The sequence below is a fragment of the Balearica regulorum genome, chromosome 21 (genome assembly GCF_011004875.1).
Source record: "Balearica regulorum gibbericeps isolate bBalReg1 chromosome 21, bBalReg1.pri, whole genome shotgun sequence".
Taxonomy (NCBI): Eukaryota; Metazoa; Chordata; class Aves; order Gruiformes; family Gruidae; genus Balearica; species Balearica regulorum.
The window spans coordinates 3,770,870-3,786,654 of NC_046204.1; the positions used below are offsets into that span (position 1 = coordinate 3,770,870).

The following is a 15,785-nucleotide window of genomic DNA, read 5'->3' on the forward strand; positions in this document are numbered from 1 at the left end:
AGTTAGAAACAAGAAAATAGACAGCTAACCCAAAGCTTTCCTACCCTCCCCCAAACCCCCTCCTCCAACGCTCCACTATTGACACCACCCGGGGCAGCCACCATCCACCTCTTCCAGCCCTTTCCAGGCAGCATCGGGCACTCGCTCCCAGATCACCCCAGAAGATCGTGGCCGGGTTGCTGGCCTTCTAAGCCCATTGACTTAAACACATTTTCCTGGCACGATGGGCTCCCAAATCTGCAGACAGCCAGGAGACAGCAGGATCCTGACGTTACTGAGGATGCTGCACACTGCAACAGCCTAAATCACGCGCAGCAAAACAAGGGAGAAACAGAGAGCCTCTGATCCAGAACACTAAATACGTGCGGATGACAACAACAAAAACCCCATCAGGAACATCTCGGCGCTGACTGCTGACTATCAGCCACACAACACAAGCACGCTGGATCAGATACCACAGTTGACTTGATCCACGGAGAAGCCCACACTCTTTCCTTACAAGGACGGCTAAAGGAGGTCCTGGAGAATGTAGCAAGGGCAGCCAAAGACTCAGAAGCCAACACGCGTTCACTGTTAAAACTTTGTGGGTTGCCTTGTCAACAGATGATTTTCTGAAACCAAACTCACAATTTGGAAGGGCCCAGCACCTAAGCCTGGAGCTATCTGCAGCCATGCCAGCGTCCCAGTACAGGCTACCAAGGATCAGATGTCTCCCATTCAACTCAAAGGGGCACATCCTTCACCATCACAGCTTGGCATCTCCTATCCAAACGCATCACCTGGGCCGGAACTGCTTTTGAAGTCTAGGAAACCAGAGCACAAGATGAAACAAGGTCCCCAACACACATGATGAAAGAGAAGGTTAACAGTTAAACAGCTGAGCATTTTAATAGTTGTTATTGAGCACAACTTATTTATCTGCAAGGAATCTACGGCAGTATAGAAGTCCTGTAACCATTAGAGCATTCATTCTAGATGCCTATGGAAATAGGAGCTGTCCTCGCAGTCAAGTCTGTGTCCCACCAGGACATGGGTATCTCCTAGTGCAAAATGCAACTCTTAACCCCTCTATTTCTATTCCACCCAGACCGCCCTGCCTCCTCACAGGACCACACGCTAACTACTAGATAGTTCAAAGCAGGGAGGAGTTTGGAGTACACGGTGCTTCTCGTACGCTTTGCGCGGGCTGGACTCTCAAGGGCTACTGAAAGAGGACAGACGTGGAGCCCCAGGGGAAGCACGGCCAGACGGGTGGGATGCAGGGGACGGAGGCGGGCGACTTCCCAGGGAAAGGAAGCATGCTGGGCCACAGAGCAGAGGAAACGGAGGAGGAGGAAGGCGAGGATGCAGCTGGAACAGAGAGCCTCACCCGCTGCCCCGGTACCCGGGCTGACGGGCGCTGAGGCCTCCCCCGTGCTCTGCATGCCACGTTAGCAGCAGCTCCCACAATGGGCTGTGGGACTTGGGTAATGTGACACTGTGAAGAGTCCTGACAGCTCACTGAGACTATGAGGGGAGAAACAAAGTGAGCATTGAGGGCTGGAGACGGCCCCATGCCAAGGAAGTGACGTACAGCCTTCTCCATTGGCAACCGGGAGCCCTCTCAGCTATAAGCTGTTGGGAGATGTAGGGAAGAAAGGAAGAGGGGGGAAAACAGCTTAAAAATATCCCAGAGCAGCACAGTTATTTTGGGATTTTCATTTATAAAAAGAGAAAGAAAAACAGAAATGAAAGCCAAGACCCCGTGGCCAGCTCTGGTGCAGATGAAATATCGGTGTCTGGCTGCAGGACTGCAGCACTCCCTCCCTTCCTTCGCTCTGGTGTCTCTAAAATCAGGTGGATTGCGCCATCCCCATCACATCCCTTTGTCACCTGGCAGAAGAGATGGCTCTTCTGAGCCCCTGGACAGCACCGTCTGGGATTGCCAGCGGGAACAGGACCCACCTCCTCTCAACTCTGCTGCTCCTGGGGAACAGCAGGAGAGCCCCTTCTTGCCAAGGCAGCACCTTTGCAGAACCCCCTCGCCAAGGCGAGAGGAGGGCGCAAGAGCAGCAGCAAAGCGTTTGGGACAGCAGAAGATTTCATTTTGTCAGTGTGCAGGGAAGGTCAGAGGCTTTTCCTGGGGCGTTCAGATACAGAAGCCCTGGGGACAAGGTGTGCTTGGCTGGGGTTTCTACAAAGCTGTCTGCCCACCGCCTTGCAGGGGATCCGACTGGATCGCTATCCCTCGCCAAGGGGAAGGACGCGAATGCTGCAGACAGGCAGTCATTAGGTGGTGTGCGTTCTAGGAGACGTTCCTGTTGAGCAGGGGAAGTCTCAGGTCCCCTGCCTCTGCTGCGTGGGTGCAGGGCTCACCCAGCTCAGCCTCGTCACCTCGGGCACCGTCGCAGAGAGCCAGCAGCTGCCTGGCAGCAGCAGCAGCCGCACAGAACTCAGTCGCAGATCGTTTACTGCGCACGCAGCACTTCTCACCCCGCTGCTTTGCGGGTCCCTCAGCCGCTGGCACAAGCGGCACAGCCCTGGCACCCCAGGGAGCCCCCCCAGCAGGGCACCACATCACTCCACCGCATCCCTGCGAGGCGGTCCAGACCACATCACCTAACAGGCACAGGACAAGTGACATGCCCGAGGCCACTGAGTGAGAAACTGTGGCAGAGGCATATTGCACGCACAGAACAGGGCAAGCTGAAAGCAAAGACCTCATTTCCCATGTGCAAAAGCATGGCATCCCCAAAGCAGCACCTTTTCTTTAAGTTACCCTCCAGGTAGGTCCAACTGGGATGCAGAGATCCTCTGGTCCAGCTGGGGCTTTTTGCTGGGTAACAAAGGGTCACCGCCTGCCCACTCGATCGCATGTGAAAGCTTTCTTACGCAGATACCAAAACCTGATGGGACCATAACAGCAGCTGCTTTTCAGAGTCCGGGGAAAAACCAGAAGGAGCGAGACTGCAACAAAGAGAAGATGAAGTTGCCTGGCCAAGATCCCCGCAGAGCTGCCAGCTTCAGTGCCGCAGCCCTGAGGCGATGGGAACTGCACCAGGACAAGAGACACGAGTGCTGCTCCAAGCTCAAATCCCACCTGGCTGCCTGGGCTGCAGAACAACAGGGAGGAACACACGGGATGAGGGCTGAGAAAAGGGACAGTGTCCCCTGTGAGCGCTGCTGGCTCTAGTTTAGAGGCAGGGAACAGGATCCGGAAGGGTTAAGGGACTTGAGACGCACCGACTGGGGCTGGCGCTGCCACAGCAAGACTGAACACTTGACCCCGTGGAGCCAGAAGTCGCCTGTGACTCAGAGAGGCTTCCCTCCGAGCCAAAGGCAGCCCGGACCGCTCTTCTGCTCAGCAACAGCCACCCGCCCACGCAGCACCGCTCCAGCACCAACGCCACCGGATGGAGTCCCAGACAGCCCAGCACCTTCCCACACGCGCTGACCTGCACCGTTTCCACCCCGCAGCTCCTGCTCCTTCTTCCTAAGGCTCGGGAGATCGCGCCAGTCTGGCGGGGTGCACACGTTCTCCCTCTCATTTTTAGAACAAAAGTGCAATTGAGATGAGTAACACCAGAGCCTGACCTGCCTTTCAACTCGAGCAAATTTCACTGGGCTTTGATTTTTCCCCTTCATCGTCCTGTGGCTCAATGAAGCAGCTGTTAACATCAAGAAGGGGAAAATAAGTTTATTTTACTATATATTAAATTAAAAAAAAAAAAAAAAAGGGCGAGCAGGAGGCTCTGTTCCAAGGTCAGGCACTTGACTGTGGAAAGTTTTCCTGGACAGAAACATGCTCCGCAGGGGAATACACCCGAGCTTTGCAGAGAAGCAAAGCAGAGCAGGAAGCTGATGCTCCTGCTGTGCCCAGGGAGCGCAGGCCAGGCGTGCAGCCATGGCTGGAATAAAGCAGACCTACCTCTCTGCAGCACCCAGTACATGCTTTTTGAGTTATTCCTGCTAGGGGCTGAACCACCACGTCATGAAAAGCGGTACTTCTGAGAAGCCATCTTCTCAGTCAGACAAACAGTGCCCAAGGGAGGAAGCTGGACTGCCTGCAGAGCCAGAAGAGCTGGGCTCTGAGGGGCCAGGAAGGATCCCTGATGGATCCCAGGAACCCCACAGCACCGTGCTTTCTCTGCCCTCACACTAACATCCCCGATAAGCCTGCCAGCGAGATCCAGGTTGGACTGTCTCATTCCCAAGGAAACAAGCCAAGGGTTCCCACGCCACCTTCCCGCTGCTCAGTGCACAAAAGCAACACAGACTTCCTGAAATCCCTCTCTCCGTGACCCTCCCTACTGTTTCTCTGCATCCTGCTCCAAGGCCACACTCTGTACCGAGATAACAAGACGCTTGGGCTGCCAAAACCAGCAGCCAGAGGGGCCCAAGACCCACAAAATCTGCATTGAGACAAAGACCTGATCTGAACAGTCAGAAACTAGAGCTGAAGCCCCGTGGCTCTGGCTTACCTAATCCACGTAAAAGCAGCGTGGGATCTCTGGAAGGGCTCGGGGACTGGGAACCAAGGTCCCACTGAAAGCCAGGGGCACACGGCACCTGCCTCCCAGTCGCAGCGTGCGGGCAGGCCGACATCTCAGCCCCGCAGGAACGGGCAGCTCTGCTGCACCTTCTGCATCCAGTGGCCAAGATGAGGGGCTGGAGAGAGTCAGAATAGCCACAGACAGTTTCCATCAATTTAATATTAAATCCCCACACAAAGAAATGGGACCCAAGCAATCGCGCACTAAAAAAGAAAATTTCTTTATTTTCTTTGCCGTTGGCAATTAATTCAGAGATTTTCTTAAGTCTGGGGCATCCAGCCGTCCCTGCTCTTGTAAATTACACACTAATTAAACACATTACACTCGCTCTCAAAAACATATCAATCAATTGGCATGCGATCAGCATCCAATAATTGCTGCTGCTGAAATCCAACCTCCCTGGAGAGGTGCAATTTTGTGTGTTAATTGTTCAGGTTTGGCAAGTGAGACTAACGAGCAGCCCAACTGCCACCTTGGGAGAAGGGTGCTGCTGGAGGGAGAAGAGGAGGCAGGGCTTTTCCCACCTTCCTCCATTCCCAAGCTCTGAAGAACAGTCCCCAAAACACAGCCAGAATTGAAACCAGATGTGTAGGAAGTGTCTCATTAGCAGTAATTGCTTTGCAAGGATTTGAGGTTTCCCCTCTGTGCCACCACCAAACACACTTTTAAGAAGCTGCCGCGGGTTGGGTACCAGGACGCGCTGGTGGGGGGAGGAAGAAAAAAACCCACAGGGCAGAGTCTCTACTACACTAACATTTTTATTGAAGCCAGGGAAAGTTTACTCAGACTGGGTCGGCTGCAGGCATCAGCCTGCCGAGTGGCAGAGGATCACCACTCCAGCAAATTAAGCTGAAAAAACCTCAGTGTTTCAAACCCCCTTTCTTCAGTGCGGCTCATCATAGCCAAATGATTCGTGAAATAGCCTCATGATTAGCTCCCTTGCACCCTCCCTGCTTTCATAAAGGGGAAAACAGGCACGAGACACTCCAGGAACTTGTCTCCTTCCCCGCAACTCAAGGCTGATTAAAGGGTCTGGCAGGGACTCTAGGCTTCCTTACCCAGCCATCCCTGCTTGTAATTTTACCTGTGGAGTGATTTTCCTTGGATTACAGGGCTGAACCCAGAACAAATCAAAGCCAAAGACACAAATAAGAACAGGTCAATCAGGTCCTTGCACAGAACTGCAGAGCTGTTTCTGCTCCCTGGAACAGGGGACCCAGAACAAGGCAGGATAGCCATGAGCCTCAGGGACTGGATGAGACCCGAGACCCCCTCTGCGTTCCCATGGCATTGAGAGCCATTATTTTCTCCACGCTGCCTAAGTTTTCCACATCAGGTGACAACTTACCAACTATTAATTTTACTAAACCTTCCCTTTGTTCTTGTGCTGAATTTCAACTTCTTCAAATAAAAGCGCAGGCAGAATCTCTGATTTATAGCAGACCATCTTCATAATTCTGCCTTCCTGTACCCCACACGGCACTAGCTTTGATCGCACCTCAAACGCGGAGGGAAGCAGACAGTGGTTAAGCAGCCAGCGTGCCCCGCTGGGCTATACTGCTGTCCACAGCCGGTCCCATCCTCTGCCGGGGGGGCTGAGCTGACGCACAGCCCCTGCTGCAGGGACCCGTGGTTTATTATCCCAAGACAGAGCACGAGGTGCTGCTCGCCGGGGTTTTCTAAGCTCACACGAGAATCACACACACACTCCCCTTCCACATCTCTCAGCGAGGGGAATGAGATATGGGGATACAAAGCTGAGCAGGAGAGGATGGTACCCGCTGCCCACAACGCGATGCTCACCAGCGGTGAGGCACTTTGTCACCTCGCTAGGGAGAGGTGGGCGAGTCCGTGCCCTAAGCAATTTCCTGCGTGAGGGACCCCAGATGCAGCTGGGGTACGCTCCCAGGAGGAGACCCTTACTGTAGGACCCCCTTTTCTCCCCCATTTCCTTCTCCAGCTCACGCAAGACAAAGGACCCAGTCTTTGCTAGACATAAACTAACTGTAACAGCCGCCCCCAGGGACAGGGTGGAAGAGCGATTCGAATGTCAAAGGAGGAGTAGGCACCCGCATTATTTTTGGTGAGACGAGCATAATTGAGAGCCTGCAAATCTCCCGTATTCCTTGGGCTCCTTTCTCAAGTCCCTTTAGCATGCCGTATCCCCTCTCTCCCCCCGAAACACCAGCAGAGCTCAGATCGCAGTCTCCAGGGCTAAGACAATAGCTGCTTATGTTCTAAACCAGCGCTGCTTTCTGGGAAGGGAGCCAGGCCTGGCAGCTCTCAGCAGCAGGGAATAAAAGACGTGTTTGTGCTACGGAGCCCCTCTGCACCAGTGGGGCACCCTCAAAGGGAGGCAAGGCATCAGCCTGCTGGGGATCCGAAACAGAAACACAGACAGATGCCCTGGGTTTAGCGAGAGGAGAGTGAGAAAAACCACAGGACCAAGATAGAAGCAAACGCCTTGTTCAAGGGAGCGAGCTGTGCAACCAGCAGCAAGCAAGGCCCTCGGGCACCGGCGGATGCACAGCATCCCCCCTCCAAGAGCTGAGAGCGCCAAGGCTGCAGCGCATCAGGCTGCTGAAACGAGGTGGGAATTGAGGATGCTCTGAACATCAGGGCCACTCGAAGCAGGAGGGAGGGTCACGGCCGGGCAGAGTGTTCACCAGGAGCAAGTTGCTCTTGGTGTGAACAACAGGGATCTCTGCTGCAGCGGAGCTCCCTCCACCCCGCAGCGGGGAGCGGGCTTAGGAGGCGGGCAGCCCGCCCTGTGTTTTGCCAGCCGTTTCTTCGTGCTCCCTGCTGCCAAGCCTGAGCCCACAGTCCCGGGGATTTCCTTCTCCGCAGCGTGGCACTCCGAATGCCTGTACCGCGGGCTGGATAATAAGGTGCCCTTTGCTCGCTCTAGAAGTCCCTGGAGAGGGTCCCACCCTCCAGGGCTCATGGATGTCTTAGTGGTACCCAAGCCCTGGCAGAGGCAGAGCAGACCCACCCGAGAGCCTGAACACGGCTCTGACACTGTCACACCTCGTGCATGGCTGGCGGGGAGGCGGTGAAGTCACACGCTTGTCCTCTTTGCCATCACAGGCGCTTCCAGAGGCTCAGCCTCAGCTGCGGGTGCCACTGCAAGAGGCACCCCCGCTTGGCTGCCGTCCTTTGTGGACAGAGCCACAGGCAGGCATCACGCTCAGTCCAAGCATGGCCTGGCTCATACCTTCCCATCCTAGGTCAGAAAGCGGGAATGCGTTTCCCAGGCAAGGACGGCATCGCCCTCCTCCAGCCCGCAGCTGGGGACACGCAGTCCAGCGCGCTGAGACCAGCCGTCCCGCCTGCCGCTAACAGAGGCATGGCGTGGAACCGCCGAGGCTAAAAGCACAGGGGGCTTTCCCACACCGGCAGTTTTCTGGGTTGAGCAGTCAGCCTGCAATCCCATTAGCTGCCCGGTACGGATACTGCCACCCGTGACCTTGACACCACAGCCTTGTGCCCCACTGGGCTCTTTTGGTACCTCAACCACGCCCCAGGTAGTACATAAGGCATTTCCTGATATCCTTCCTCCTCAGCACTGCTGTCAGATGCAATAACCAACACCAGTGTCTTTAAAATGTCCATGTTTCACTGCAGTGGAACAAAATGCAAATCAATTAATCTTAACAAAAAAAAATCAAACTGGCCTCTTATTTTCCTTTCTTTTTATGAAGCTTTAAAGTTGCTTTTCGACTGTCCTGAATAATTGAAGTTAACATGAAAATTTAAAGTCTTTCAAGATTTCATTAAAATTCATTCTCTTTCCCTTTGGAGAATTGTCATTGCCGGAGTCCCATGTAGGGCAGACAGCACAAGCAGCTGCCTCTGTTCGCAGCATTTAACTCCATTCTCTCTGGCTACAGAAAATTCCCTCTTAATTGTTTAATGGAGACCCTGAAATAACATCCTTCACTGCTCCCTGTCATCAGCCTAATCCCACTCCCACTCGATTCCAGCACAAATCCTGCATTTACCCTATCTCCTTCAACCCATTTAAGCTCCACCAGTTCCCCACCGCCACTCCTGTCCCAGCAGCCCACAGCAGCCCAGCACGGTCAGATGCTCCTGCAGCGAGCCAGGAGGAGAGCCCCCTTCACCCCTTCCTCACACTAGTAAGGTGATGTCCTCCCTCCCCAGCTATTTCACGTACCCACAGCTGGGCACAGCCCTTCAGATTACTGAGGTCTTGCACATCCCAGCAGGAGGGATCCAAATAACCCCTTCCAGCATCAGCCAGCCTCTAGCAGTAGGCAGACACGTACCCCAAGGGCAGCGCTACTATCACGGTCCCTTCCAGGCCACCTGATGCTGGTGGCCATGGTCCTTCTAAGCGCCCTGTGCTCTGGGAAGCCAAGGCTATGGTGGGAAGACATGACTGCAGCACCGCGGGAGCACCTGAGCAAAACCAGCCCCCGGAGCAGTAGGCGGGAGAGCAGAGCTCAGCAGGGCTGCAGGGCAGAGGGGGGATCCGCAGGGCAGCACAAAGGGGGGTCCTGCACCCCACAAGTGCTCCATTCCCGGAGCGGCAGTGAAGGGCTTGGCCCAAGCCCGCTGCCCACCTCCTTCCCAACGGCAAACTGCCACATCCCTTTAAGTTTCTCATGAAGACCCTAGCCCAGGAAACCTAAAACAAATGGCAAAGTTTTTAGAAATAGGTATTTTTAAATTGCAAGGCTCCAAGTTGTCTTTAAAAGGGCAAAATTGCCTCCCCGGAGCATCTGCAATGCAGGAGGGGTAGCCCTTGGGAAGGCCATCACATAGCTTAACGCACAACAAGGAAAACAGCAGAGACCAGAAAAAAATTGAAGGTTAGAGCTGCTGTCAGTGCTCTTGAAATGACGCTGAGGCTATCGAACCCTCCTGAGCTTTTCTGCGAGAGGGACAGGTTTCCCATTAAATCACAGCACCAGACTGGAGGCACTGTTACCAATTAAGCATTTGAACCTTTGGCAAAGCTCTCCCAATTTACCCCCACTTGACCAACTGACCCCAAAGATTTTGAACAGCCTCTATAAACTCTGTTGATCTTTACCGAAGTCAAACCCATGTGGGTTTTGTTTCCAGAAGGGAAAGAAAAGGGAACTTATCAGGGAGCGAGAATGTTGTACTTGCACTGACCATTAACCTCACACTTTCCTTTTAAGCATAAACTGACCCTTTTCTCCTCTTGGTAAAGGAACAAGCTGGCACTTCAGAACAGAGATACGCTCCAAAAAAACCTCAGCAGCAACACTAGCATTGAGCGTTCACCTTTCCACGCACCCGTTCTTGTGTATCCCTTATGGGGAAAACCGCTGCCCCTCCAGCTGCGAGGAGAGCAGGTCTTCGCTCTCAGGGCTCTCTTCTCACAGCGGGGCTAGTACAGTCCTCCTTCTGAGAGGACGTAACGAGGACCAAACTACAGCCGTTGTGCCCGGTGGTTAGTGCCAAGGACTGCTGCCTGAGTTCAGACAAAGACAGAACACAAGGCAAGGACGCAGCGCTCCGCTCCCCGAGGCATTTCCTTGCCGGTCCACCAAGACAGGCCAGGTCCGGCACGACATCTCCCACTACCACGAGATCTTCTGGACCAGGAACGGCAAACCGTGAGAGATTTATAGTCCTTTCCATGTACCGTATGTACTTAAGAGTGCAGTAAAATCCAAGAGACAGATGCCAGGATGCAGAACAGTCTCTAGCTGCAAAATGCTGTGAGCAGACAGGGCTGTTGTAAGGGATCATTAGCATGAAAGGAAACAGGCTGGGAGACAGCATGGCATGAAGACCCACAGCCAGGTAAAGCAGGATTAGAGAGGCAGCAACCACTCACTCCAAGCAAACAAGTTTTGGGCCAGCAGAGCTGGCAGTGAGGTTCAGTGAAGGACTCGTAGCTGCCCGCTCCAGAGCCTTAGGGGTAAAACAAGGAAGAAAAACCAAAATAGACCTCATTAAAAATGGCTTCCCGCCCCACTTCTCTAAGCCACCATACTGCCGGCGGTACAAAAGCAAAGGCACAACAGTACCCAACGGCACCAGCTCCCTTCTGCTTCAGAGTCCTGCAACTCTGGGCATTTCTTCTTGCCTGCCCCTAACATGCTCTCCTGCAGAACTCAAAAGGCATCATTTCTGCCTGCTGGAGGGCCAGGAAGACAAGCTGTGGTCTTTTCTGTGATCACAGAGCATTAGTGGTCTTAGCAGGAAGCCAAGGCAGACAAGATTTTATTTTTTTAATAGAAGATTTAAAACTGAAGAAGAAAGGTTCAATCCATCTACAAGAGATGTCTGGTGTGGGTCCCAGTCACGCAGTGGGAATGTGGGAGCATCAAGAGAAGCCAGCCTTGTCAACTTTCCTGGGATGGAAAGCATCACTACCATCTCTGGCTCCTGGTGCAGGGACGCAGGAGAAAGACAGTCCCCACTTTAAAGCGTTCCAGGTATCCTTATCTCCATCTTCATGATCCCTCCCCAGCCACTGATGCCTGGTCAACCACTTGATACTCAGACACAGCCCATCCCACTTCTGCAAAAATGCAGTTTTATTCACACTCCTCTAACAACAAGGAGAAAGGGGCAGAGGTAGGGGTTTTCTGTGGCAGTGAGCAAATGGGACAAGGTCTTTCCGCCCCCTCTCCCAGTATGTTCTGCTCAGCCCTGCCACCTGCACAGGAGAGCTCCCTCCGTGCTGAGAAGCCCTCCAGGCACCCACACACGCTCGCTGCTGGCTGGGCTGGCCACTGCCCGGGAACGGGCTGATCCGAGCAATCAGCCTCCCACGCACACGTACTCTGCTCCCTTGAAGCTGTAAGTTCCCATCACACAAGGCGTCCTTGTGTGTCGAGACCAAATGCATCCCCAGCTCCCCTGCCCCGCTTTCAGTCCAAGAAAGGAGATAAATGCTGTTCTTACCTAGTAACGAATAATCCAGAATCCATGTGGGAGGGGACAGCACATGCAAAAAAACAGAGCAAAAACAGTTGGTCAGACCAGAATAAACTCTGCCCCACTCCTCCCCGGGCAGCGCAGGCTGGTTCCACTGGCCATGGAGAAAAGCTCGCCGGACTCAGGGCGAGCGAGGGATCACTGCGCTCAGCCAGCCCCGAGGTCTGACTCCTCGCCCCCTGCACAAGAGGTTCCCCACCCCACTCTCTCTGACTTGCAGAAGCCTGCAGCCCCCCAAGAGCAGCCCAGTGCTCAGCAGACCTGCAAAGCATCATCCCTCACCCACCCCGACGCCAAGCCAGAGAAACCAGATCAAAGCCTCGTGAAGAACAGCCTGGATAAAAGCAAGGGAGAAATCCTGACCCCTGCAGATCTGCCGGGACTCCAGCAGAAGGCAGATAAGCCTTATCAGTGGCAGAGAGGACAGCAGAGTCCCTGGTTCCTGCCATGCTGCTGTGGCTCAGGGAGCAGACCTGACCTCCTGCAGAACAAGGCTGTACGGCACTCGAGTCCCGGGGGGCAGCAGCACACCCGCAGAAGTTAACCCAATAAGGGGGAAAGCAGACAGAATAAGTGGCAGAAGAGCGCTTGCCTTTCCCCAGGAAGGGGAGATGGCCGAGCAGTGCTTGAGCCAACCAGACACGGAAGGAGGTGCCCACTAAAACCCACACAAAGAGCGTATTTGGTGGCAGGGAAGAGGCACGGTGGTGCAAAACACAGAGCCAGGCAGCATCGGTTAGCGCAGTGTGAAACGGGTCACACACCTCAGGGGAAAGGGATCCATCTGCCAAAGACACATGGAGCGGCATCTCTCAGGAGCCCTGCCAGGATGGAGGGGTATGGCCAAGGGTACAGCCCAGGACACAGCAGTCAAAGGATGCACAGATAGTGAGGATGGGGAGGAAGAAAGCAGCAACCAAGTTATTTCTCTTCTGGCAACTCCCTTCAGGCTGGATTTCCACCAAGCCTCAGACCTCTCTGCCCCCACTCTGCAGCGCAGCAGCCAGGGTATTACACAGGCTCTCAGCAGAGAGAAGAGACAGAGGTGAGCAAGAGAGCAGACTCTCCTGCCCTGGAGGCCCCAGGTCCACCTGTCCTGCGTCACCACGTGCACCAGACACCTAGCTCACACGGCAAAGGCTAGCAGGACCTCCAAAGGCTGCTGCTGGCAATTCCATTATCACCTCTTCCTCTACAACCTCCCCGCAATGTCTGTTCCATACAACACAGTCAGCCCCCCCTTTTCTCCTCCACCGCAAGGGATATACCTGAAATGCTCCATGGGGGGAATGCACAAATATTACAAGAGTCTTACTCTGCAGTCACCTCCGAGGGCTGAGACAAAGTGGGCAAAGCTCAGGAGACTTGAGGGAGCCAGTGAACCACAATCAGCTGGAGGAGCTGAAAGCAAGAAACTGCAAGCAAGCTGCCCCACGCTGCATCAATCTCATCTCCTAATAGCAGGTTTTCATCTCCTAATTGTGCTGCAGCAATGCGCCCAGCACAGGGACGGGGTTGTGCAGCTGAGGTCACCTGGATGGCTCAGAAAAAGCTAGGCAAGGAGCCAGGGCTGGAAAAGCCCCAACGCCTCCAACAGCACTCGGGACAGCCCAGCCCTCTCGCTCACCCTCCCCTGGAGACAGAGGAATATTGCTCTGCTTAAATCAAGGGAGAAACCATGGCACAACAGGGACTCACCTGAGACAACCTAAGGATGTAAATGCACGAGAGAGGTGTGCTCCTGGTCGAAGGGAGCAGCTTGCTGTCAACACGCAACACCCCCTCCCCGCCCAGTGTCAGTATATAAAGCAACAGGAGCAAACCCAGTTCTTGTGTTAACTGTGCAGAGAAGCGACAATAGAGGAAGACTTGGGCCTGCACTTGTTGATCCTACCCCAGCCCTGATAAAGCAATTATGAACCCTGACAAGTCTCCTTGCCATCTCTTTCGGATGACCACTTATTTGTCCGCTCCTCCCATAAAGATGCGGCATGTCTCTACTCTGCTGGGCTGAGACGGTGCCTGCAGAGGGGCAGCTCACCCTCCCTGCAGCAGCGGGGCAGACCCGGATTAACTCTCCTCTGCAGAAAGGTAAGACCTGGGACCACAAACAGCCCAGGAAGCAAGACACCAGTAGACACCCCCCCCCCCCATGTTTATCTGAAGGGCCAAGCCACAGGGTGGCCCAGTTGTTCTCTCTTTATAGCTCCGATGGCCCAGGCGTGGAGCCTGGAACGCTGTGCTGCAGCGGGGAGCTGGATGGTGCTGTGCCCTGGTCACAGGGACCAGCCCACTCCCTCACCCAGCCGGCCCCTTCTGGGCTATGGCGTGGCATAAAAATGCTCGGGATGAGGAGCCACGTCCCATCCTACCGGCGGGCATGCCCTCAGGACTGGGTCGATCTCATTCTGCTTTAACATAGGGTCCTAAGCCGAGGGTGTCATCCTTGCAGCTTCCCTCCTCGGTGAACAAGGAGATAGCCCTCCAAGAGGGTGCCGAGACTGAAATGCAGGTTAGAGGTGCTCCAAAATTCCCTTAAGATCAGCACAGTGGACAATACAGACTCAGAGAAATGACACCAATGCAAACCGCCTGGAAGGGGTTTGGGAGCAGCAGGCCAGGAGAAAGCAAAGTCACATACCCATAGCACATACCCTGGCTCCTGCGGTGAGGGAGCGGGCATCTCTCCCAAAGCGGTAAGGCCAAAAGGGCAGCAAGAGCCCAGCAGAGCCAGGGAACAGCAGCAAACAGCTGCTGCCACCGCTCCGGCCAGCAAGGGTTGCCAGGGCTGCTGGGCTCTGTATACGCAGCAACAGCCTTTGAAGTCAGGGCAGAGGAATGTGCCCCGCTTCTCTCCGCCAAGGCAGGGCAGGAGACACCGCGCGTCCGCAGCCACCTCTCTGCTCTTCACCTGCCGCCTGGCCCGGGACCATCCCCGCAGCACACACAAGCGGGGGTCCGCGCTCCATCCTGCCTTTAGGCAGCGAGCCACAGCAGGGCAGGAGGAGCAAGCTGTGGCCATAAAGCATCGTGCCCTCTAAGCGCTTGCTTCCCAGGAGTACGGCGCTTGGGAGCCGGAGGACAGTGCCCACCAGCCTGGCCAGGTCACGGTGCTTGCCCCGTGACATGAGGTGACGGCTGTCCCCTCTCCAGCCCCACGATTCTCCCATCTCTGAGCTGCTCTGACAGCCCCTTCTCTGGGGGAGGGAGCCCACTGCGCACATTCTTCATTGATTGAGGCCATGGGCTCCTTCTGAACAAATTCCAACAAATTTTGGGTGTTGATTCCCACGTAGGCAGTTTTCTGCCTGTAAACAATTATTCCTGTATTTTGACACCCCCGGAGCGTAGTCAGACCATCTGTCTGAACTGCAAGGCTGTTAACTGGCATTAAACTGCCATTAGCTGCAGATGCAGAGCTAGCCCTAGGGATTACCCTGAAACAGCCACCAAACCCCCGAAACGCACACACGAGTTATGATGCAGTTGAAATGAACTGGCAGAGCCAATTATCTGTCCCCTACGGGCATTAAGTGCCACGCAGACCCCACATCCTCACCACGCAACTTCCACAGCCCGAGCTGCGACTTTGCCCGTCCCGTGGACCAAGACTCCCACAGAGCGAAGCCAACTGGTTCCCACCCCAGCTGGGAGCAGCATCCAGCGCGACACCCAGATCTCCCACGTCGTACGCAGCCGTGGTTCCTCTAACAGGTCAGCGTTACAGTGGCTGGTTTCCAGCCCTGCTCCAGGGCAAAGAATGTAACACGTTAAGATGTAAAAGATGCAAGATTTACTGTGAAGGGAAAGCCTTTAATCTGAGCGAGGCTTCAAGCAAGTGCCAGCTCCTTTCAACTCTACGCTTACACGCGCTGCTAGAGGACTGGCTGCTGCTCAGGAAGAGCGTGGCAGGGAGGGCAGTGCTTACGAGACACGGCAGTACGGATTCCCAGCCCCACCAGCTGCTGCAGGGCTGCTGATCGTACAGGCTGGAGTCAGAAGGGTACGTGCGTATACGCTCAGAGGTAACGCTGTCTCGCATCCCATTCCACAGGCACCGCAACACGTGGAGAGGCAGGCACGCACCATCACGAGCTGCACGCAGGCCAGGTGCGGTGAAGCCGCTTCTGCCAAGGACTCAGGCCATACGTTTGCGTGAACCACGACTGTTCTGGGAGTGATGTGCCACACAGAGACCAGCCCGTCTGGCAGAGCAGGGAGCAAAGCCCTGGTGTCTCACCTCACTTAAATCCCATCATACTCCACGCAATGGGGCGCAGAAGCCACAGGGCAGGGTGGCCAGGAGTA

At 54.8% G+C, this 15,785-nt stretch overlaps 1 protein-coding gene across 5 annotated transcripts in view; it reads right to left on the minus strand.

Moving 5' to 3' along the window:
• AGRN (agrin) overlaps positions 1 to 15,785 on the minus strand; it is a 122,618-nt gene that overhangs the window by 75,663 nt on the left and 31,170 nt on the right. The gene's annotated exons all lie outside the window — the stretch shown is intronic.